The sequence below is a fragment of the Chanodichthys erythropterus genome, chromosome 20 (assembly GCF_024489055.1).
Source record: "Chanodichthys erythropterus isolate Z2021 chromosome 20, ASM2448905v1, whole genome shotgun sequence".
Taxonomy (NCBI): Eukaryota; Metazoa; Chordata; class Actinopteri; order Cypriniformes; family Xenocyprididae; genus Chanodichthys; species Chanodichthys erythropterus.
In genome coordinates, this window is record NC_090240.1 from 686,319 (window position 1) to 710,907 (window position 24,589).

The following is a 24,589-nucleotide window of genomic DNA, read 5'->3' on the forward strand; positions in this document are numbered from 1 at the left end:
TGGTCTTTGTTTATTTTGAGTTCCTTATTCATTTAAATGTGGTTCTGTCTGATGTTTGGTTATTGATGTGTCTGACAGAAATTGTGTTTGGTTTTGTTGATTTCTTGTTTCATATATTTTCTTATTTATGCTGATAAATCTCTTTTCGTTGCAACCTACCAAGCTGCCTATGTCCTCCGTTTCATTTGTCACGGCTTTGAGCCGGTCGTGACAATAGCGACCACGGGGTCATTTAGAAAACGGCCATGGTCGAGTGCCCCCAAAAGCCTGTCGTCCCTGAAGGAAAACTCAGAACTTTGCGAAACCAGGCGAGCGCACGCAACACCCGATTCCATAAAAGGGGCGTGCAAACACACACGGAGCCACAGACAACGCTACGACTGTTAGAAACCACAGGTTCTCTCGGCACCACCTAATCTTCTTTCAACCAGTATGTCCAGGGGAGAGCGCGAACGCAGTCCCCCACTACCATAAATTATGCAGTCGAGATTCCCACATTTGGGGAATTCGCAGGGGTCAGCACAACCGGAGTGCAATGGCCGAGCCTCGCCCTGGGTGAACCACCTTCCTGATCATGGTGTCTCCCCTGCCAGGTAAGTATGAGTCCCCAGGCCTCCAGTCAGAGGCTACCCTATCCCTCTTTGCCGTCCTCATCAACGGTGACCCCCTCCCCCACCCCAAGCAAAGGAAGGGCGTGTCCCTTCCATTACTTGACTGCGATTTCCGTGACCATGCCTTCAAGCCGGCAAACTGCCAAGCACCTACAGGTGCTGGTCGTATGATTAGAATGTCATCAAAAAGTTGATTTCTTTCACTAATTCCTTTCAAAAAGTCAAACTTGTATATTATGTACATTGCACACAGACTGATATATTTCAAATGTTTATTTCTTTTAATTTTGATGATTATAACTGACAACTAAGGAAAATCCCAAATCCGGTATCTCAGCAAATTTAGAATATTACTTAAGACCAATACAAAGAAAGGATTTTTAGAAATCTTGGCCAACTGAAAACTATAAACATGAAAAGTATGAGCGTGTGCAGCACTCAATACTTAGTTGGGGCTCCTTTTGCCTGAATTACTGCAGCAATGCGGCGTGGCATGGAGTCGATCGGTCTGTGGCACTGCTCAGGTGTTATGAGAGCCCAGGTTGCTCTGATAGTGGCCTTCAGCTCTTCTTAATTGTTGGGTCTGGCATATGGCATCTTCCTCTTCACAATACCCCGTAGATTTTCTATGGGGTTAAGGTCAGGCGAGTTTGCTGGCCAATTAAGAACAGGGATACCATGGTCCTTAAACCGGGTACTGGTAGCTTTGGCACTGTGTGCAGGTGCCAAGTCCTGTTGGGAAATGAAATCTGCATCTCCATAAAGTTGGTCAGCAGCAGGAAGCATGAAGTGCTCTAAAACTTCCTGGTATACGGCTGCGTTGACCTTGGACCTCAGAAAACACAGTGGGCCAACACCAGCAGATGACATGGCACCCCAAACCATCACTGACTGTGGAAACTTTAGGCTGGCCCTCAAGCGACGTGGATTGTGTGCCTCTCCTCTCTTCCTCCAGACTCTGGGACCCCGATTTCCAAAGGAAATGCCAAATTGACTTTCATCAGAGAACGTAACTTTGGACCACTCAGCAGCAGTCCAGTCCTTTTTGTCGAGGCGCCTCTGACGCTGTCTGTTGTTCAAGAGTGGCTTGACACAAGGAACGAGACAGCTGAAAACCATGTCTTGCATACGTCTGTGCGTAGGGGTTCTTGAAGCACTGACTCCAGCTGCAGTCCACTCTTTGTGAATCTCCCCCACATTTTTGAATGGGTTCTGTTTCACAGTCCTCTCCAGGGTGCGGTTATCCCTATTGCTAGTACACTTTTTTTCTACCACATCTTTTCCTTCCCTTCGCCTCTCTATTAATGTGCTTGGACACAGAGCTCTGCGAACAGCCAGCCTCTTTTGCAATGACCTTTTGTGTCTTGGCCTCCTTGTGCAAGGTGTCAGTGGTCGTCTTTTGGACAACTGTCAAGTCAGCAGTCTTCCCCATGACTGTGTAGCCTACAGAACTAGACTGAGAGACCATTTAAAGGCCTTTGCAGGTGTTTTGAGTTAATTAGCTGATAAGAGTGTGTGGCACCAGGTGTCTTCAATATTGAACCTTTTCACAATATTCTAATTTTCTGAGATAGTGACTTTGGGATTTTCCATAGTTGTCAGCTATACTCATCAAAATGAAAAGAAATAAACATGTGAAACCTCTCAGTCTGTGTGTAATGAATGAATATGATATATACAAGTTTCACTTTTTGAAAGGAATTAGTGAAATAAATCAACTTTTTGATGACATTCTAATTATATGACCAGCACCTGTACACGAGCTGCGGTCCTTTAGACCAGTGGTTCCCATCAGTCAGGCGTGTTTGATTAGATGTCTCCCTGATCAAACACACCCGATCCAACTCATCAGCTCGTTGGTAAAGACTCCAAGACCTCAGACGGGCGCATCAGACAAGAGTGACATTCAAGACGTGCAGTGCTGGTTTGGGAACCGCTGCTTTGGAACAACGGCGACCATTTCATAAGGGTGCGAGACGGTGCCACCCTGCCAGCCACCCCACCGCAGGTACATAGAGACTCCTTGTGAAGCTCCAGCGACATTCCCTCTGCTATTAACCACAACGATTTGCAGTCCCCCAAAAGGGGAAGCACACCGTTCCTGGAGACACTGCAATACCAGGTCGATGCGTGGAGTGGACGGAGCAAGCCCCGGTTCCGGCTCCATGAGCCAAAAATCCATTTAATATGTAGTCCCCAGATAGGGGACGTATCAGATATTAAACTGATAAGAACAGATACTACACTTGATCTTAGCCAAAAGGCCGAGAAGCGATGCCGTTGCCAAGCAGTGGGGGCAGACCCGGCAAAGGCGACGCCCATCTGGGCCGCGGTGGGTTTCGTACTTTGCCTCTAGGACCACTGCTGTCGATCAGATCGTTTGTTAAATAGTGGAGATGATTTGAAACAACCTGCTTTCGCGAACTGGTCCTAGGTTTTTCCATCGACCTCCACAAAAGCACAGCAGTACAATTCTCTGGACTCCCTAGGTCGTTCTTGATCAGGAGGGGGGAAAAAAAAAAAAGCTCAACTTTAACATTTGGATAGTGTGACGAGTCCCTCGTTCTTCCTGCTACGGCCGGCCAGTGGGTGTGGCTGGGAGACTCATCAAGTGAACCATGTACACCCGTGCTTCCCTCTATAAAGCTTGGGCTTTGTTTGGCGTGGTGTGTTGCTTGCTCCTGGGTGCTTTGGTTTTGATTTTGGTCTTTGTTTATTTTGAGTTCCTTATTCATTTAAATGTGGTTCTGTCTGATGTTTGGTTATTGATGTGTCTGACAGAAATTGTGTTTGGTTTTGTTGATTTCTTGTTTCATATATTTTCTTATTTATGCTGATAAATCTCTTTTCGTTGCAACCTACCAAGCTGCCTATGTCCTCCGTTTCATTTGTCACGGCTTTGAGCCGGTCGTGACAATAGCGACCACGGGGTCATTTAGAAAACGGCCGTGGTCGAGTGCCCCCAAAAGCCTGTCGTCCCTGAAGGAAAACTCAGAACTTTGCGAAACCAGGCGAGCGCACGCAACACCCGATTCCATAAAAGGGGCGTGCAAACACACACGGAGCCACAGACAACGCTACGACTGTTAGAAACCACAGGTTCTCTCGGCACCACCTAATCTTCTTTCAACCAGTATGTCCAGGGGAGAGCGCGAACGCAGTCCCCCACTACCATAAATTATGCAGTCGAGATTCCCACATTTGGGGAATTCGCAGGGGTCAGCACAACCAGAGTGCAATGGCCGAGCCTCGCCCTGGGTGAACCACCTTCCTGATCATGGTGTCTCCCCTGCCAGGTAAGTATGAGTCCCCAGGCCTCCAGTCAGAGGCTACCCTATCCCTCTTTGCCGTCCTCATCAACGGTGACCCCCCTCCCCCACCCCAAGCAAAGGAAGGGCGTGTCCCTTCCATTACTTGACTGCGATTTCCGTGACCATGCCTTCAAGCCGGCAAACTGCCAAGCACCTACAGGTGCTGGTCGTATGATTAGAATGTCATCAAAAAGTTGATTTCTTTCACTAATTCCTTTCAAAAAGTCAAACTTGTATATTATGTACATTGCACACAGACTGATATATTTCAAATGTTTATTTCTTTTAATTTTGATGATTATAACTGACAACTAAGGAAAATCCCAAATCCGGTATCTCAGCAAATTTAGAATATTACTTAAGACCAATACAAAGAAAGGATTTTTAGAAATCTTGGCCAACTGAAAACTATAAACATGAAAAGTATGAGCGTGTGCAGCACTCAATACTTAGTTGGGGCTCCTTTTGCCTGAATTACTGCAGCAATGCGGCGTGGCATGGAGTCGATCGGTCTGTGGCACTGCTCAGGTGTTATGAGAGCCCAGGTTGCTCTGATAGTGGCCTTCAGCTCTTCTTAATTGTTGGGTCTGGCATATGGCATCTTCCTCTTCACAATACCCCGTAGATTTTCTATGGGGTTAAGGTCAGGCGAGTTTGCTGGCCAATTAAGAACAGGGATACCATGGTCCTTAAACCGGGTACTGGTAGCTTTGGCACTGTGTGCAGGTGCCAAGTCCTGTTGGGAAATGAAATCTGCATCTCCATAAAGTTGGTCAGCAGCAGGAAGCATGAAGTGCTCTAAAACTTCCTGGTATACGGCTGCGTTGACCTTGGACCTCAGAAAACACAGTGGGCCAACACCAGCAGATGACATGGCACCCCAAACCATCACTGACTGTGGAAACTTTAGGCTGGCCCTCAAGCGACGTGGATTGTGTGCCTCTCCTCTCTTCCTCCAGACTCTGGGACCCCGATTTCCAAAGGAAATGCCAAATTGACTTTCATCAGAGAACGTAACTTTGGACCACTCAGCAGCAGTCCAGTCCTTTTTCTCGAGGCGCCTCTGACGCTGTCTGTTGTTCAAGAGTGGCTTGACACAAGGAACGAGACAGCTGAAAACCATGTCTTGCATACGTCTGTGCGTAGGGGTTCTTGAAGCACTGACTCCAGCTGCAGTCCACTCTTTGTGAATCTCCCCCACATTTTTGAATGGGTTCTGTTTCACAGTCCTCTCCAGGGTGCGGTTATCCCTATTGCTAGTACACTTTTTTCTACCACATCTTTTCCTTCCCTTCGCCTCTCTATTAATGTGCTTGGACACAGAGCTCTGCGAACAGCCAGCCTCTTTTGCAATGACCTTTTGTGTCTTGGCCTCCTTGTGCAAGGTGTCAGTGGTCGTCTTTTGGACAACTGTCAAGTCAGCAGTCTTCCCCATGACTGTGTAGCCTACAGAACTAGACTGAGAGACCATTTAAAGGCCTTTGCAGGTGTTTTGAGTTAATTAGCTGATAAGAGTGTGTGGCACCAGGTGTCTTCAATATTGAACCTTTTCACAATATTCTAATTTTCTGAGATAGTGACTTTGGGATTTTCCATAGTTGTCAGCTATACTCATCAAAATGAAAAGAAATAAACATGTGAAACCTCTCAGTCTGTGTGTAATGAATGAATATGATATATACAAGTTTCACTTTTTGAAAGGAATTAGTGAAATAAATCAACTTTTTGATGACATTCTAATTATATGACCAGCACCTGTACACGAGCTGCGGTCCTTTAGACCAGTGGTTCCCATCAGTCAGGCGTGTTTGATTAGATGTCTCCCTGATCAAACACACCCGATCCAACTCATCAGCTCGTTGGTAAAGACTCCAAGACCTCAGACGGGCGCATCAGACAAGAGTGACATTCAAGACGTGCAGTGCTGGTTTGGGAACCGCTGCTTTGGAACAACGGCGACCGTTTCATAAGGGTGCGAGACGGTGCCACCCTGCCAGCCACCCCACCGCAGGTACATAGAGACTCCTTGTGAAGCTCCAGCGACATTCCCTCTGCTATTAACCACAACGATTTGCAGTCCCCCAAAAGGGGAAGCACACCGTTCCTGGAGACACTGCAATACCAGGTCGATGCGTGGAGTGGACGGAGCAAGCCCCGGTTCCGGCTCCATGAGCCAAAAATCCATTTAATATGTAGTCCCCAGATAGGAGACGTATCAGATATTAAACTGATAAGAACAGATTTTTTTTTTTTTTTTTTTTTTTATTCCATTCATTACAACAGTCTGGAAAACATTACAACAAAAATTACATTTCTTTGTATCACCTCTCTATACACACTGATAAGCTATCATGGTCATACACCAAAAGAATGGAAAAAAAAAACAGAACAAAACAATAAACACCCAAAAAGGCAATATAATATGAAATCCTTTTCCTTTTACCCAACACCCACTCTTGGTAACCCTCCCCATACCCTCCTGGTTTCCTCCTCCCCATAACACTCTTTAAACATTTTTACCTCGGTTACTATTTTTCCAAGTAAACGACAAAATAACCTTTCTGGAAACATACGAGGCAACTGCTTTTTCAAGCACGTTGTTCTCCACTCCCACAAAATATATTTAGCTTCTGAAATTACCACCCACACCACTCTCCTGCGGTCTTTTTCCAAATCCTTTAAACCCTCCCCCTTCACTACTAGCTCTCTCGTAATAGAAGGCCCCCTCCAATCTTTCCACCACAACTTTACAGAACGCCAGAGAGATGCTGCTCCTGGACAAGACCACAAACTGTGCTCAATTGTTTCCTCCTGTCCACAGCCCACTGGACACAAAGGTGACCTTCCCTGCCCATGTCTGTACAGACGCTCTCTCACCGGCAGCCGACCTAAAACTGTCAACCAGTTCAGATCCTTGCAGACCCCCACCAAATATGAGGGCTGCAAGATCGACCAATCCACCCCATCATGCAGAGAAACCCTCTCTGCCCCTCCAACCAACTCATCCCTTAGTCTGCAGTACAGTTTTCTATGGTCCAAAATCACTGACTGCTCTAAACACCAGGATTTTTGCACCACAAGATTCACCACTTTCTGGTATTGTTCTGGCCTATCCATTGACCAAGGCATCGTTCCCTTCCATGGAATCATGGACCTCAAAGGAAACCCCAACCAAAACCTGGCAAGGAACCCTGCCTTATGCACTAAAGTCTGGGCTACCAAACCTGCTGCAAAGGAGGAAAAAAGGGCCTCCATTTTTAAAGGTATGCAAGGCACACCTCTTCCCCCCTCTTTTAAGTGACGGTACATCTGGGTTCTGGCTACCAACTCTGTACCATTCCTCCAGAGGAAGGAGAAAACCAACCTCTCCAGTTTCCTACCATACCAAAAAGGAATTGGGAATATATAAGCCAGGTGGTTCAGACTAGGGAGGAGATCAGCCTTCACCACCTCCAACCTACCCCAGAGTGACAGCCCCCTTGCATTCCACCTAGCTACCTTTGCCTGTACCACCTTAAGCCTAGCCCTCCAATTCTCTTGTGCACAATTTTTCCTGAAAAATTGAATACCCAGAATCTTCATCCCATCAGGACACAGGCTGTATCCACCTGGCACAATTGTTCTCCCTGCCCACTGTCCTACAAACATTGCAGAAGATTTACTCACATTTACCCGAGCCCCTGAGACCTCACAAAAACCCTTTAGGATCCTGTCAGCAACCACAAAATCCAGCTCGGAAGTCAGGAAAAGTGTCATATCGTCAGCATATGCTGCCACCTTTGCACTTATCCCCTTACCACCAGGCAAATGCACTCCCATCAAGGACGGGGCCGCTCGTAGTGCCGCCACAAGGGGCTCCAGTGACAGAATGTAGAGCAGGGGGGACAAGGGACATCCCTGCCTTACCCCTCCCTGCTGCTCGACTAACTCAGAGTAAAATCCATTCACCCCAATTCTACTCATCGCTCGGGTGTATAGTAATCTTACCCAGGCCCTGAAAACTGGACCAAATCTCAAACGCTCCAGGACTGACATTAGAAAGGCATGATTTACCCTATCAAATGCCTTCTCCTGGTCCAAACTTAAGATAGCTAAAGGTAGCTGCCGCTGTTCAGCCCAGCTAATGATGTCCCTCACCAAGACTAGGTTCAAGCTACCTGACCTGCCTGGCACCCCACAAGTCTGATCCGGCTGAACCACTGTACCCACCACTCTTTTAAGCCTTTCAGTTATGACCTTTGCTAACACTTTATAATCCGTTGTGAGTAGGGTTATTGGTCTCCAATTTGCTAGGTCCTCCTTCTTCCCTTTTTTATAGAGGAGAGTCACAAGACCTGTTCTCATAGTAGCCGGCAGTTCTCCCTTATTCAGGCTCTCCTGATATACCTCGACCAGCTCTGCCCCAATCAAAGGCCAAAAGGCCCTATAAAACTCTACTGGAAGGCCATCATTACCAGGAGCCGTACCCTTTTTGAATGAGTACAAAGCTGACTCTACCTCCTGAAGAGTTAAAAATTTCTCCAACGCAACACTCTCCTCATCGCCCAAAACATCTATCAACCCCTCCAAAAAACCCCTAGAAGCTGGATTTAAAGAACCCCTACTGCTAAAAAGCCCCCTGTAGAAACCAGCAGCTATCTGCAACATTCCCTCTACAGAGTATTCTACTCCCTCCCTTCCTTGTAGGCCCTCAATACAGCTGCGCTGCTGCTGTCTCCGTACTGTGGAAAAGAAATAACTAGTTGGTTTCTCGTCCAACAGACGTTTCTGGGTTCTTGACCACAACAGGAAGGTTTTAGCCTCCCCCAGTAAAAGTCTTTTATAACTCCCTGTAGAAAACTGGCTCTGTTCCACCCCTCAGCAGTACTCAATGCTCCCTCAGACCACAAGGTTTGCAACTCCTCTGACCATTTGCGGACCTGAGCACGTTTGCGCTCCGCTTTTGCAATTCCCCAGCAGCGGCAAAAGAGAGAGACTCTCTCCTTCACTCCCTCCCACCAAGCTGCTTGTGAATCAAACAGACCCCTCAGGTTTTTCCAACCGGCTATCAACCTTTGAAGTACTTCATAAAAAGTTCTATCTTTTAAATAGGAGGTATTGAATCTCCAGACTCCCCTCCCTCTCTTCAAACCCCCTACCTCTACCCCAACCCCTACCAAACAGTGATCTGTGCACCACATAGGCTGCTGGGTGTAATTCCTGACCTTCATATGGTCTGGAACAAAAACATAATCCAGCCGTGATGCCTCCTGCCTATTATTTCTCCATGTATAGGTTGGTTCTAAACCACCCACTAACCTAAATGAATCCCGAAGAGAAAAATTGGTCACCAGCTGCGCTAAGTCCTTTCCAGAAGCATTGTCTAGTGACACATTGAAATCCCCCCCTAAAACCACCAATCGGTTGGTAAAGAGGACCGGAGCTAGGTCATCTAGAAAACCCTCCCTTTCTCCTAACTTACTCGGTGCATAAACATTCACAAACCGAAAAGCCACCCCCCTCCATCTGACATCCGCCACTATCACCCTCCCCGGCCTAATCACATTAGTGGATTCAATCACAAACTCCCCAGAGTAAAACAAAATCCCCACCCCATCCGCCCTCACATTTCCCACTCCCCAGACTGAAGGCCCCAGCCCCCACCCCGCAGAAAATAATTGTACATCACTGTACCCTTGTAAGTGGCACTCTTGCAAAAATAAAACATCAAAGGGTAACCTTTTTAAAGAAATAAAGACTGCAGTCCTTCGCTGAAGCATTTTTATCCCTCTTACATTCAGAGTAGCCACTCTTACACAACCCATTTTAATAATTGCAAATTAATATAACACAAAACCAAAATTTTCCTGAACAAAACCTTAAATACTCCCCTTCCTTCCTGATATCCCCTTTCCCCTCCCCTTTCCCTTCCTTGTGAGTACCTCAACCCATTCCCCCACTTGTTTGTCATCCTGCCCCTCATCCTCCATCTCTTCTAAACCTCCCCTCCCGGGTTTTCCCAAGTCCACCTGGTCCTTTTCACCAGTTCTCCCCTCTTTTGCTCCACATCCATTTTCCCTTTCAGCCTCCACTTCCACCCTCCCAGGGTTCTCCTCTTCTTGGACCGCTTTCTCCCAGTCCTGAACAGGAGCTAGCTCCTGCAAAAGAGATGAGCTTAAAAGTCCTACCCTACTGCACTTGCGCCCCCTTTCCTGGCTCTCGGTGTCCTCAGTGAGCCGCCGTCGACGTTGTCCTTGTGCTACCTCCATCGGTTCACTTGATTCATCGTCCTGCTGAGGCCGATTCTCTCCTCCTAATGAAGGAGACTTCCTTTCCCTTAAGTCCATGGGCCTCGTTGTCAGATCTCTCTGAGACTCGAAGATCCCAGATAACACCTCTGTCACATCTATCTCCGACCATTCCTGGGATGGCGCCAGTTGTCGCACGCTCTCCTCATCTCTCACTTCCTCCCGGGAATTGCCCGGTACTTCACCCCTACGGCCTTTTGTTTCTCTTGCCCCCTGATCTGCACTCGAAGGTCCTGCTTCCTGGCTTTCCATCTCTGCAGGTAAGCTTGTAAGCAAAGATTCAAGATCTGCCTGCAGGTCATGACCTTCTCTAAAGAGGCTGGCAAAGGATTTCTTTCTGGTTGGGCATGCACGGAACAGATGGTCCACCCCACCGCATAAGCTGCATCTTTTGGGTTCGGGACAAGCTGAGGTAATATGGTCTGTTGACTCGCAAAAGCGACAACGTTGACCAGTACAGTCAGTCTTAACGTGACCTCGAGCCCCACATCTTCTGCAATACAGCGGCTGCCCCGGATAATGGAGGAAGCCTCGGTTGGACCCGATGAAGAAGGACCCCGGGGGGTGGATAAGACCCCCAGGTGATGCTGGATCAGCCCTTAGCTTGACTAAGTATCTCCTCTTACCATTCCAGATGCCATACTGGTCTTTCAGTCGTTCCCCCCCTTTCACAGCCTCACAGTACCTTGCCAAAAAAGTTAGAACATCTCCATCCTCCACAAAGGGGTTGTAAAGGTGGATCACCAATGGTAAATAATCCTGTGCAAAGGCTGGATGAAGATGCAGGTCCTTCAGCAAACGGTGATCTTTTTTCCTTTCCCACTCCTCAAAGAAAGCAACACAATCTCTCAGTTGAAAAAAGGTCAAGTCCATGAACCCAGAAGAAGAGAAATCTTGAAGACAAAAGATCAGGGATGCAGGAATTCCAAAAACTCCTCTTAGCACCTCAGCAACAACAAACTCCCGTCCAAACCTCCTCTTAATCTCCATCTCAGCATCCTTCTTCATTTGAAATCTGACAGTATTTTTCAGCCGCACCATCATGGTCGGCAACGGAGTCTCTTCTCTTGAAGTGTCCATCTGATAAGAACAGATTTTTTTTTTTTTTTTTTTATTCCATTCATTACAACAGTCTGGAAAACATTACAACAAAAATTACATATCACCTCTCTATACACACTGATAAGCTATCATGGTCATACACCAAAAGAATGGAAAAAAAAAAACAGAACAAAACAATAAACACCCAAAAAGGCAATATAATATGAAATCCTTTTCCTTTTACCCAACACCCACTCTTGGTAACCCTCCCCATACCCTCCTGGTTTCCTCCTCCCCATAACACTCTTTAAACATTTTTACCTCGGTTACTATTTTTCCAAGTAAACGACAAAATAACCTTTCTGGAAACATACGAGGCAACTGCTTTTTCAAGCACGTTGTTCTCCACTCCCACAAAATATATTTAGCTTCTGAAATTACCACCCACACCACTCTCCTGCGGTCTTTTTCCAAATCCTTTAAACCCTCCCCCTTCACTACTAGCTCTCTCGTAATAGAAGGCCCCCTCCAATCTTTCCACCACAACTTTACAGAACGCCAGAGAGATGCTGCTCCTGGACAAGACCACAAACTGTGCTCAATTGTTTCCTCCTGTCCACAGCCCACTGGACACAAAGGTGACCTTCCCTGCCCATGTCTGTACAGACGCTCTCTCACCGGCAGCCGACCTAAAACTGTCAACCAGTTCAGATCCTTGCAGACCCCCACCAAATATGAGGGCTGCAAGATCGACCAATCCACCCCATCATGCAGAGAAACCCTCTCTGCCCCTCCAACCAACTCATCCCTTAGTCTGCAGTACAGTTTTCTATGGTCCAAAATCACTGACTGCTCTAAACACCAGGATTTTTGCACCACAAGATTCACCACTTTCTGGTATTGTTCTGGCCTATCCATTGACCAAGGCATCGTTCCCTTCCATGGAATCATGGACCTCAAAGGAAACCCCAACCAAAACCTGGCAAGGAACCCTGCCTTATGCACTAAAGTCTGGGCTACCAAACCTGCTGCAAAGGAGGAAAAAAGGGCCTCCATTTTTAAAGGTATGCAAGGCACACCTCTTCCCCCCTCTTTTAAGTGACGGTACATCTGGGTTCTGGCTACCAACTCTGTACCATTCCTCCAGAGGAAGGAGAAAACCAACCTCTCCAGTTTCCTACCATACCAAAAAGGAATTGGGAATATATAAGCCAGGTGGTTCAGACTAGGGAGGAGATCAGCCTTCACCACCTCCAACCTACCCCAGAGTGACAGCCCCCTTGCATTCCACCTAGCTACCTTTGCCTGTACCACCTTAAGCCTAGCCCTCCAATTCTCTTGTGCACAATTTTTCCTGAAAAATTGAATACCCAGAATCTTCATCCCATCAGGACACAGGCTGTATCCACCTGGCACAATTGTTCTCCCTGCCCACTGTCCTACAAACATTGCAGAAGATTTACTCACATTTACCCGAGCCCCTGAGACCTCACAAAAACCCTTTAGGATCCTGTCAGCAACCACAAAATCCAGCTCGGAAGTCAGGAAAAGTGTCATATCGTCAGCATATGCTGCCACCTTTGCACTTATCCCCTTACCACCAGGCAAATGCACTCCCATCAAGGACGGGGCCGCTCGTAGTGCCGCCACAAGGGGCTCCAGTGACAGAATGTAGAGCAGGGGGGACAAGGGACATCCCTGCCTTACCCCTCCCTGCTGCTCGACTAACTCAGAGTAAAATCCATTCACCCCAATTCTACTCATCGCTCGGGTGTATAGTAATCTTACCCAGGCCCTGAAAACTGGACCAAATCTCAAACGCTCCAGGACTGACATTAGAAAGGCATGATTTACCCTATCAAATGCCTTCTCCTGGTCCAAACTTAAGATAGCTAAAGGTAGCTGCCGCTGTTCAGCCCAGCTAATGATGTCCCTCACCAAGACTAGGTTCAAGCTACCTGACCTGCCTGGCACCCCACAAGTCTGATCCGGCTGAACCACTGTACCCACCACTCTTTTAAGCCTTTCAGTTATGACCTTTGCTAACACTTTATAATCCGTTGTGAGTAGGGTTATTGGTCTCCAATTTGCTAGGTCCTCCTTCTTCCCTTTTTTATAGAGGAGAGTCACAAGACCTGTTCTCATAGTAGCCGGCAGTTCTCCCTTATTCAGGCTCTCCTGATATACCTCGACCAGCTCTGCCCCAATCAAAGGCCAAAAGGCCCTATAAAACTCTACTGGAAGGCCATCATTACCAGGAGCCGTACCCTTTTTGAATGAGTACAAAGCTGACTCTACCTCCTGAAGAGTTAAAAATTTCTCCAACGCAACACTCTCCTCATCGCCCAAAACATCTATCAACCCCTCCAAAAACCCCTAGAAGCTGGATTTAAAGAACCCCTACTGCTAAAAAGCCCCCTGTAGAAACCAGCAGCTATCTGCAACATTCCCTCTACAGAGTATTCTACTCCCTCCCTTCCTTGTAGGCCCTCAATACAGCTGCGCTGCTGCTGTCTCCGTACTGTGGAAAAGAAATAACTAGTTGGTTTCTCGTCCAACAGACGTTTCTGGGTTCTTGACCACAACAGGAAGGTTTTAGCCTCCCCCCAGTAAAAGTCTTTTATAACTCCCTGTAGAAAACTGGCTCTGTTCCACCCCTCAGCAGTACTCAATGCTCCCTCAGACCACAAGGTTTGCAACTCCTCTGACCATTTGCGGACCTGAGCACGTTTGCGCTCCGCTTTTGCAATTCCCCAGCAGCGGCAAAAGAGAGAGACTCTCTCCTTCACTCCCTCCCACCAAGCTGCTTGTGAATCAAACAGACCCCTCAGGTTTTTCCAACCGGCTATCAACCTTTGAAGTACTTCATAAAAAGTTCTATCTTTTAAATAGGAGGTATTGAATCTCCAGACTCCCCTCCCTCTCTTCAAACCCCCTACCTCTACCCCAACCCCTACCAAACAGTGATCTGTGCACCACATAGGCTGCTGGGTGTAATTCCTGACCTTCATATGGTCTGGAACAAAAACATAATCCAGCCGTGATGCCTCCTGCCTATTATTTCTCCATGTATAGGTTGGTTCTAAACCACCCACTAACCTAAATGAATCCCGAAGAGAAAAATTGGTCACCAGCTGCGCTAAGTCCTTTCCAGAAGCATTGTCTAGTGACACATTGAAATCCCCCTAAAACCACCAATCGGTTGGTAAAGAGGACCGGAGCTAGGTCATCTAGAAAACCCTCCCTTTCTCCTAACTTACTCGGTGCATAAACATTCACAAACCGAAAAGCCACCCCCTCCATCTGACATCCGCCACTATCACCCTCCCCGGCCTAATCACATTAGTGGATTCAATCACAAACTCCCCAGAGTAAAACAAAATCCCCACCCCATCCGCCCTCACATTTCCCACTCCCCAGACTGAAGGCCCCAGCCCCCACCCCGCAGAAAATAATTGTACATCACTGTACCCTTGTAAGTGGCACTCTTGCAAAAATAAAACATCAAAGGGTAACCTTTTTAAAGAAATAAAGACTGCAGTCCTTCGCTGAAGCATTTTTATCCCTCTTACATTCAGAGTAGCCACTCTTACACAACCCATTTTAATAATTGCAAATTAATATAACACAAAACCAAAATTTTCCTGAACAAAACCTTAAATACTCCCCTTCCTTCCTGATATCCCCTTTCCCCTCCCCTTTCCCTTCCTTGTGAGTACCTCAACCCATTCCCCCACTTGTTTGTCATCCTGCCCCTCATCCTCCATCTCTTCTAAACCTCCCCTCCCGGGTTTTCCCAAGTCCACCTGGTCCTTTTCACCAGTTCTCCCCTCTTTTGCTCCACATCCATTTTCCCTTTCAGCCTCCACTTCCACCCTCCCAGGGTTCTCCTCTTCTTGGACCGCTTTCTCCCAGTCCTGAACAGGAGCTAGCTCCTGCAAAAGAGATGAGCTTAAAAGTCCTACCCTACTGCACTTGCGCCCCCTTTCCTGGCTCTCGGTGTCCTCAGTGAGCCGCCGTCGACGTTGTCCTTGTGCTACCTCCATCGGTTCACTTGATTCATCGTCCTGCTGAGGCCGATTCTCTCCTCCTAATGAAGGAGACTTCCTTTCCCTTAAGTCCATGGGCCTCGTTGTCAGATCTCTCTGAGACTCGAAGATCCCAGATAACACCTCTGTCACATCTATCTCCGACCATTCCTGGGATGGCGCCAGTTGTCGCACGCTCTCCTCATCTCTCACTTCCTCCCGGGAATTGCCCGGTACTTCACCCCTACGGCCTTTTGTTTCTCTTGCCCCCTGATCTGCACTCGAAGGTCCTGCTTCCTGGCTTTCCATCTCTGCAGGTAAGCTTGTAAGCAAAGATTCAAGATCTGCCTGCAGGTCATGACCTTCTCTAAAGAGGCTGGCAAAGGATTTCTTTCTGGTTGGGCATGCACGGAACAGATGGTCCACCCCACCGCATAAGCTGCATCTTTTGGGTTCGGGACAAGCTGAGGTAATATGGTCTGTTGACTCGCAAAAGCGACAACGTTGACCAGTACAGTCAGTCTTAACGTGACCTCGAGCCCCACATCTTCTGCAATACAGCGGCTGCCCCGGATAATGGAGGAAGCCTCGGTTGGACCCGATGAAGAAGGACCCCGGGGGGTGGATAAGACCCCCAGGTGATGCTGGATCAGCCCTTAGCTTGACTAAGTATCTCCTCTTACCATTCCAGATGCCATACTGGTCTTTCAGTCGTTCCCCCCCTTTCACAGCCTCACAGTACCTTGCCAAAAAAGTTAGAACATCTCCATCCTCCACAAAGGGGTTGTAAAGGTGGATCACCAATGGTAAATAATCCTGTGCAAAGGCTGGATGAAGATGCAGGTCCTTCAGCAAACGGTGATCTTTTTTCCTTTCCCACTCCTCAAAGAAAGCAACACAATCTCTCAGTTGAAAAAAGGTCAAGTCCATGAACCCAGAAGAAGAGAAATCTTGAAGACAAAAGATCAGGGATGCAGGAATTCCAAAAACTCCTCTTAGCACCTCAGCAACAACAAACTCCCGTCCAAACCTCCTCTTAATCTCCATCTCAGCATCCTTCTTCATTTGAAATCTGACAGTATTTTTCAGCCGCACCATCATGGTCGGCAACGGAGTCTCTTCTCTTGAAGTGTCCATCTGATAAGAACAGATACTACACTTGATCTTAGCCAAAAGGCCGAGAAGCGATGCCGTTGCCAAGCAGTGGGGGCAGAGCCGGCAAAGGCGACGCCCATCTGGGCCGCGGTGGGTTTCGTACTTTGCCTCTAGGACCACTGCTGTCGATCAGATCGTTTGTTAAATAGTGGAGATGATTTGAAACAACCTGCTTTCGCGAACTGGTCCTAGGTTTTTCCATCGACCTCCACAAAAGCACCGCAGTACAATTCTCTGGACTCCCTAGGTCGTTCTTGATCAGGAGGGGGGAAAAAAAAAAGCTCAACTTTAACATTTGGATAGTGTGACGAGTCCCTCGTTCTTCCTGCTACGGCCGGCCAGTGGGTGTGGCTGGGAGACTCATCAAGTGAACCATGTACACCCGTGCTTCCCTCTATAAAGCTTGGGCTTTGTTTGGCGTGGTGTGTTGCTTGCTCCTGGGTGCTTTGGTTTTGATTTTGGTCTTTGTTTATTTTGAGTTCCTTATTCATTTAAATGTGGTTCTGTCTGATGTTTGGTTATTGATGTGTCTGACAGAAATTGTGTTTGGTTTTGTTGATTTCTTGTTTCATATATTTTCTTATTTATGCTGATAAATCTCTTTTCGTTGCAACCTACCAAGCTGCCTATGTCCTCCGTTTCATTTGTCACGGCTTTGAGCCGGTCGTGACAATAGCGACCACGGGGTCATTTAGAAAACGGCCATGGTCGAGTGCCCCCAAAAGCCTGTCGTCCCTGAAGGAAAACTCAGAACTTTGCGAAACCAGGCGAGCGCACGCAACACCCGATTCCATAAAAGGGGCGTGCAAACACACACGGAGCCACAGACAACGCTACGACTGTTAGAAACCACAGGTTCTCTCGGCACCACCTAATCTTCTTTCAACCAGTATGTCCAGGGGAGAGCGCGAACGCAGTCCCCCACTACCATAAATTATGCAGTCGAGATTCCCACATTTGGGGAATTCGCAGGGGTCAGCACAACCGGAGTGCAATGGCCGAGCCTCGCCCTGGGTGAACCACCTTCCTGATCATGGTGTCTCCCCTGCCAGGTAAGTATGAGTCCCCAGGCCTCCAGTCAGAGGCTACCCTATCCCTCTTTGCCGTCCTCATCAACGGTGACCCCCTCCCCCACCCCAAGCAAAGGAAGGGCGTGTCCCTTCCATTACTTGACTGCGATTTCCGTGACCATGCCTTCAAGCCGGCAAACTGCCAAGCACCTACAGGTGCTGGTCGTATGATTAGAATGTCATCAAAAAGTTGATTTCTTTCACTAATTCCTTTCAAAAAGTCAAACTTGTATATTATGTACATTGCACACAGACTGATATATTTCAAATGTTTATTTCTTTTAATTTTGATGATTATAACTGACAACTAAGGAAAATCCCAAATCCGGTATCTCAGCAAATTTAGAATATTACTTAAGACCAATACAAAGAAAGGATTTTTAGAAATCTTGGCCAACTGAAAACTATAAACATGAAAAGTATGAGCGTGTGCAGCACTCAATACTTAGTTGGGGCTCCTTTTGCCTGAATTACTGCAGCAATGCGGCGTGGCATGGAGTCGATCGGTCTGTGGCACTGCTCAGGTGTTATGAGAGCCCAGGTTGCTCTGATAGTGGCCTTCAGCTCTTCTTAATTGTTGGGTCTGGCATATGGCATCTTCCTCTTCACAATACCCCGTAGATTTTCTATGGGGTTAAGGTCAGGCGAGTTTGCTGGCCAATTAAGAACAGGGATACCATGGTCCTTAAACCGGGTACTGGTAGCTTTGGCACTGTGTGCAGGTGCCAAGTCCTGTTGGGAAATGAAATCTGCATCTCCATAAAGTTGGTCAGCAGCAGGAAGCATGAAGTGCTCTAAAACTTCCTGGTATACGGCTGCGTTGACCTTGGACCTCAGAAAACACAGTGGGCCAACACCAGCAGATGACATGGCACCCCAAACCATCACTGACTGTGGAAACTTTAGGCTGGCCCTCAAGCGACGTGGATTGTGTGCCTCTCCTCTCTTCCTCAAGACTCTGGGACCCCGATTTCCAAAGGAAATGCCAAATTGACTTTCATCAGAGAACGTAACTTTGGACCACTCAGCAGCAGTCCAGTCCTTTTTGTCGAGGCGCCTCTGACGCTGTCTGTTGTTCAAGAGTGGCTTGACACAAGGAACGAGACAGCTGAAAACCATGTCTTGCATACGTCTGTGCGTAGGGGTTCTTGAAGCACTGACTCCAGCTGCAGTCCACTCTTTGTGAATCTCCCCCACATTTTTGAATGGGTTCTGTTTCACAGTCCTCTCCAGGGTGCGGTTATCCCTATTGCTAGTACACTTTTTTTCTACCACATCTTTTCCTTCCCTTCGCCTCTCTATTAATGTGCTTGGACACAGAGCTCTGCGAACAGCCAGCCTCTTTTGCAATGACCTTTTGTGTCTTGGCCTCCTTGTGCAAGGTGTCAGTGGTCGTCTTTTGGACAACTGTCAAGTCAGCAGTCTTCCCCATGACTGTGTAGCCTACAGAACTAGACTGAGAGACCATTTAAAGGCCTTTGCAGGTGTTTTGAGTTAATTAGCTGATAAGAGTGTGTGGCACCAGGTGTCTTCAATATTGAACCTTTTCACAATATTCTAATTTTCTGAGATAGTGACTTTGGGATTTTCCATAGTTGTCAGCTATACTCATCAAAATGAAAAGAAATAAACATGTGAAACCTCTCAGTCTGTGTGTAATGAATGAATATGATATATACAAGTTTCACTTTTTGAAAGGAATTAGTGAAATAAATCAACTTTTTGATGACATTCTAATTATATGACCAGCACCTGTACACGAGCTGCGGTCCTTTAGACCAGTGGTTCCCATCAGTCAGGCGTGTTTGATTAGATGTCTCCCTGATCAAACACACCCGATCCAACTCATCAGCTCGTTGGTAAAGACTCCAAGACCTCAGACGGGCGCATCAGACAAGAGTGACATTCAAGACGTGCAGTGCTGGTTTGGGAACCGCTGCTTTGGAACAACGGCGACCGTTTCATAAGGGTGCGAGACGGTGCCACCCTGCCAGCCACCCCACCGCAGGTACATAGAGACTCCTTGTGAAGCTCCAGCGACATTCCCTCTGCTATTAACCACAACGATTTGCAGTCCCCCAAAAGGGGAAGCACACCGTTCCTGGAGACACTGCAATACCAGGTCGATGCGTGGAGTGGACGGAGCAAGCCCCGGTTCCGGCTCCATGAGCCAAAAATCCATTTAATATGTAGTCCCCAGATAGGAGACGTATCAGATATTAAACTGATAAGAACAGATTTTTTTTTTTTTTTTTTTTTTTTTTTATTCCATTCATTACAACAGTCTGGAAAACATTACAACAAAAATTACATTTCTTTGTATCACCTCTCTATACACACTGATAAGCTATCATGGTCATACACCAAAAGAATGGAAAAAAAAAAAACAGAACAAAACAATAAACACCCAAAAAGGCAATATAATATGAAATCCTTTTCCTTTTACCCAACACCCACTCTTGGTAACCCTCCCCATACCCTCCTGGTTTCCTCCTCCCCATAACACTCTTTAAACATTTTTACCTCGGTTACTATTTTTCCAAGTAAACGACAAAATAACCTTTCTGGAAACATACGAGGCAACTGCTTTTTCAAGCACGTTGTTCTCCACTCCCACAAAATATATTTAGCTTCTGAAATTACCACCCACACCACTCTCCTGCGGTCTTTTTCCAAATCCTTTAAACCCTCCCCCTTCACTACTAGCTCTCTCGTAATAGAAGGCCCCCTCCAATCTTTCCACCACAACTTTACAGAACGCCAGAGAGATGCTGCTCCTGGACAAGACCACAAACTGTGCTCAATTGTTTCCTCCTGTCCACAGCCCACTGGACACAAAGGTGACCTTCCCTGCCCATGTCTGTACAGACGCTCTCTCACCGGCAGCCGACCTAAAACTGTCAACCAGTTCAGATCCTTGCAGACCCCCACCAAATATGAGGGCTGCAAGATCGACCAATCCACCCCATCATGCAGAGAAACCCTCTCTGCCCCTCCAACCAACTCATCCCTTAGTCTGCAGTACAGTTTTCTATGGTCCAAAATCACTGACTGCTCTAAACACCAGGATTTTTGCACCACAAGATTCACCACTTTCTGGTATTGTTCTGGCCTATCCATTGACCAAGGCATCGTTCCCTTCCATGGAATCATGGACCTCAAAGGAAACCCCAACCAAAACCTGGCAAGGAACCCTGCCTTATGCACTAAAGTCTGGGCTACCAAACCTGCTGCAAAGGAGGAAAAAAGGGCCTCCATTTTTAAAGGTATGCAAGGCACACCTCTTCCCCCCTCTTTTAAGTGACGGTACATCTGGGTTCTGGCTACCAACTCTGTACCATTCCTCCAGAGGAAGGAGAAAACCAACCTCTCCAGTTTCCTACCATACCAAAAAGGAATTGGGAATATATAAGCCAGGTGGTTCAGACTAGGGAGGAGATCAGCCTTCACCACCTCCAACCTACCCCAGAGTGACAGCCCCCTTGCATTCCACCTAGCTACCTTTGCCTGTACCACCTTAAGCCTAGCCCTCCAATTCTCTTGTGCACAATTTTTCCTGAAAAATTGAATACCCAGAATCTTCATCCCATCAGGACACAGGCTGTATCCACCTGGCACAATTGTTCTCCCTGCCCACTGTCCTACAAACATTGCAGAAGATTTACTCACATTTACCCGAGCCCCTGAGACCTCACAAAAACCCTTTAGGATCCTGTCAGCAACCACAAAATCCAGCTCGGAAGTCAGGAAAAGTGTCATATCGTCAGCATATGCTGCCACCTTTGCACTTATCCCCTTACCACCAGGCAAATGCACTCCCATCAAGGACGGGGCCGCTCGTAGTGCCGCCACAAGGGGCTCCAGTGACAGAATGTAGAGCAGGGGGGACAAGGGACATCCCTGCCTTACCCCTCCCTGCTGCTCGACTAACTCAGAGTAAAATCCATTCACCCCAATTCTACTCATCGCTCGGGTGTATAGTAATCTTACCCAGGCCCTGAAAACTGGACCAAATCTCAAACGCTCCAGGACTGACATTAGAAAGGCATGATTTACCCTATCAAATGCCTTCTCCTGGTCCAAACTTAAGATAGCTAAAGGTAGCTGCCGCTGTTCAGCCCAGCTAATGATGTCCCTCACCAAGACTAGGTTCAAGCTACCTGACCTGCCTGGCACCCCACAAGTCTGATCCGGCTGAACCACTGTACCCACCACTCTTTTAAGCCTTTCAGTTATGACCTTTGCTAACACTTTATAATCCGTTGTGAGTAGGGTTATTGGTCTCCAATTTGCTAGGTCCTCCTTCTTCCCTTTTTTATAGAGGAGAGTCACAAGACCTGTTCTCATAGTAGCCGGCAGTTCTCCCTTATTCAGGCTCTCCTGATATACCTCGACCAGCTCTGCCCCAATCAAAGGCCAAAAGGCCCTATAAAACTCTACTGGAAGGCCATCATTACCAGGAGCCGTACCCTTTTTGAATGAGTACAAAGCTGACTCTACCTCCTGAAGAGTTAAAAATTTCTCCAACGCAACACTCTCCTCATCGCCCAAAACATCTATCAACCCCTCCAAAAAACCCCTAGAAGCTGGATTTAAAGAACCCCTACTGCTAAAAAGCCCCCTGTAGAAACCAGCAGCTATCTGCAACATTCCCTCTACAGAGTATTCTACTCCCTCCCTTCCTTGTAGGCCCTCAATACAGCTGCGCTGCTGCTGTCTCCGTACTGTGGAAAAGAAATAACTAGTTGGTTTCTCGTCCAACAGACGTTTCTGGGTTCTTGACCACAACAGGAAGGTTTTAGCCTCCCCCCAGTAAAAGTCTTTTATAACTCCCTGTAGAAAACTGGCTCTGTTCCACCCCTCAGCAGTACTCAATGCTCCCTCAGACCACAAGGTTTGCAACTCCTCTGACCATTTGCGGACCTGAGCACGTTTGCGCTCCGCTTTTGCAATTCCCCAGCAGCGGCAAAAGAGAGAGACTCTCTCCTTCACTCCCTCCCACCAAGCTGCTTGTGAATCAAACAGACCCCTCAGGTTTTTCCAACCGGCTATCAACCTTTGAAGTACTTCATAAAAAGTTCTATCTTTTAAATAGGAGGTATTGAATCTCCAGACTCCCCTCCCTCTCTTCAAACCCCCTACCTCTACCCCAACCCCTACCAAACAGTGATCTGTGCACCACATAGGCTGCTGGGTGTAATTCCTGACCTTCATATGGTCTGGAACAAAAACATAATCCAGCCGTGATGCCTCCTGCCTATTATTTCTCCATGTATAGGTTGGTTCTAAACCACCCACTAACCTAAATGAATCCCGAAGAGAAAAATTGGTCACCAGCTGCGCTAAGTCCTTTCCAGAAGCATTGTCTAGTGACACATTGAAATCACGACCTAAAACCACCAATCGGTTGGTAAAGAGGACCGGAGCTAGGTCATCTAGAAAACCCTCCCTTTCTCCTAACTTACTCGGTGCATAAACATTCACAAACCGAAAAGCCACCCCCCTCCATCTGACATCCGCCACTATCACCCTCCCCGGCCTAATCACATTAGTGGATTCAATCACAAACTCCCCAGAGTAAAACAAAATCCCCACCCCATCCGCCCTCACATTTCCCACTCCCCAGACTGAAGGCCCCAGCCCCCACCCCGCAGAAAATAATTGTACATCACTGTACCCTTGTAAGTGGCACTCTTGCAAAAATAAAACATCAAAGGGTAACCTTTTTAAAGAAATAAAGACTGCAGTCCTTCGCTGAAGCATTTTTATCCCTCTTACATTCAGAGTAGCCACTCTTACACAACCCATTTTAATAATTGCAAATTAATATAACACAAAACCAAAATTTTCCTGAACAAAACCTTAAATACTCCCCTTCCTTCCTGATATCCCCTTTCCCCTCCCCTTTCCCTTCCTTGTGAGTACCTCAACCCATTCCCCCACTTGTTTGTCATCCTGCCCCTCATCCTCCATCTCTTCTAAACCTCCCCTCCCGGGTTTTCCCAAGTCCACCTGGTCCTTTTCACCAGTTCTCCCCTCTTTTGCTCCACATCCATTTTCCCTTTCAGCCTCCACTTCCACCCTCCCAGGGTTCTCCTCTTCTTGGACCGCTTTCTCCCAGTCCTGAACAGGAGCTAGCTCCTGCAAAAGAGATGAGCTTAAAAGTCCTACCCTACTGCACTTGCGCCCCCTTTCCTGGCTCTCGGTGTCCTCAGTGAGCCGCCGTCGACGTTGTCCTTGTGCTACCTCCATCGGTTCACTTGATTCATCGTCCTGCTGAGGCCGATTCTCTCCTCCTAATGAAGGAGACTTCCTTTCCCTTAAGTCCATGGGCCTCGTTGTCAGATCTCTCTGAGACTCGAAGATCCCAGATAACACCTCTGTCACATCTATCTCCGACCATTCCTGGGATGGCGCCAGTTGTCGCACGCTCTCCTCATCTCTCACTTCCTCCCGGGAATTGCCCGGTACTTCACCCCTACGGCCTTTTGTTTCTCTTGCCCCCTGATCTGCACTCGAAGGTCCTGCTTCCTGGCTTTCCATCTCTGCAGGTAAGCTTGTAAGCAAAGATTCAAGATCTGCCTGCAGGTCATGACCTTCTCTAAAGAGGCTGGCAAAGGATTTCTTTCTGGTTGGGCATGCACGGAACAGATGGTCCACCCCACCGCATAAGCTGCATCTTTTGGGTTCGGGACAAGCTGAGGTAATATGGTCTGTTGACTCGCAAAAGCGACAACGTTGACCAGTACAGTCAGTCTTAACGTGACCTCGAGCCCCACATCTTCTGCAATACAGCGGCTGCCCCGGATAATGGAGGAAGCCTCGGTTGGACCCGATGAAGAAGGACCCCGGGGGGTGGATAAGACCCCCAGGTGATGCTGGATCAGCCCTTAGCTTGACTAAGTATCTCCTCTTACCATTCCAGATGCCATACTGGTCTTTCAGTCGTTCCCCCCCTTTCACAGCCTCACAGTACCTTGCCAAAAAAGTTAGAACATCTCCATCCTCCACAAAGGGGTTGTAAAGGTGGATCACCAATGGTAAATAATCCTGTGCAAAGGCTGGATGAAGATGCAGGTCCTTCAG

General features: G+C 47.5%; 4 non-coding genes and 3 pseudogenes across 4 annotated transcripts; all 7 read right to left on the reverse strand.

The window, feature by feature from the left end:
- Positions 1-437: 437 nt before the first annotated feature.
- Positions 438-601, reverse strand: LOC137009958 (U1 spliceosomal RNA). The gene has a single exon (XR_010893043.1). It is a non-coding gene; the product is annotated as a U1 spliceosomal RNA (small nuclear RNA).
- A 2,095-nt stretch (positions 602-2,696) lies between these two features.
- LOC137010127 (U2 spliceosomal RNA) lies at positions 2,697-2,887 on the reverse strand. The gene has a single exon (XR_010893202.1). It is a non-coding gene; the product is annotated as a U2 spliceosomal RNA (small nuclear RNA).
- Positions 2,888-3,751: 864 nt separating this feature from the next.
- Positions 3,752-3,915, reverse strand: LOC137010014 (U1 spliceosomal RNA). Its single transcript, XR_010893095.1, has one exon. It is a non-coding gene; the product is annotated as a U1 spliceosomal RNA (small nuclear RNA).
- A 2,095-nt stretch (positions 3,916-6,010) lies between these two features.
- LOC137010296 (U2 spliceosomal RNA) lies at positions 6,011-6,217 on the reverse strand (annotated as a pseudogene).
- Positions 6,218-16,314: 10,097 nt separating this feature from the next.
- On the reverse strand, positions 16,315-16,467 carry LOC137010314 (U2 spliceosomal RNA; annotated as a pseudogene).
- An 862-nt stretch (positions 16,468-17,329) lies between these two features.
- On the reverse strand, positions 17,330-17,493 carry LOC137009959 (U1 spliceosomal RNA). The gene has a single exon (XR_010893044.1). It is a non-coding gene; the product is annotated as a U1 spliceosomal RNA (small nuclear RNA).
- A 2,095-nt stretch (positions 17,494-19,588) lies between these two features.
- On the reverse strand, positions 19,589-19,799 carry LOC137010299 (U2 spliceosomal RNA; annotated as a pseudogene).
- Positions 19,800-24,589: the final 4,790 nt, after the last annotated feature.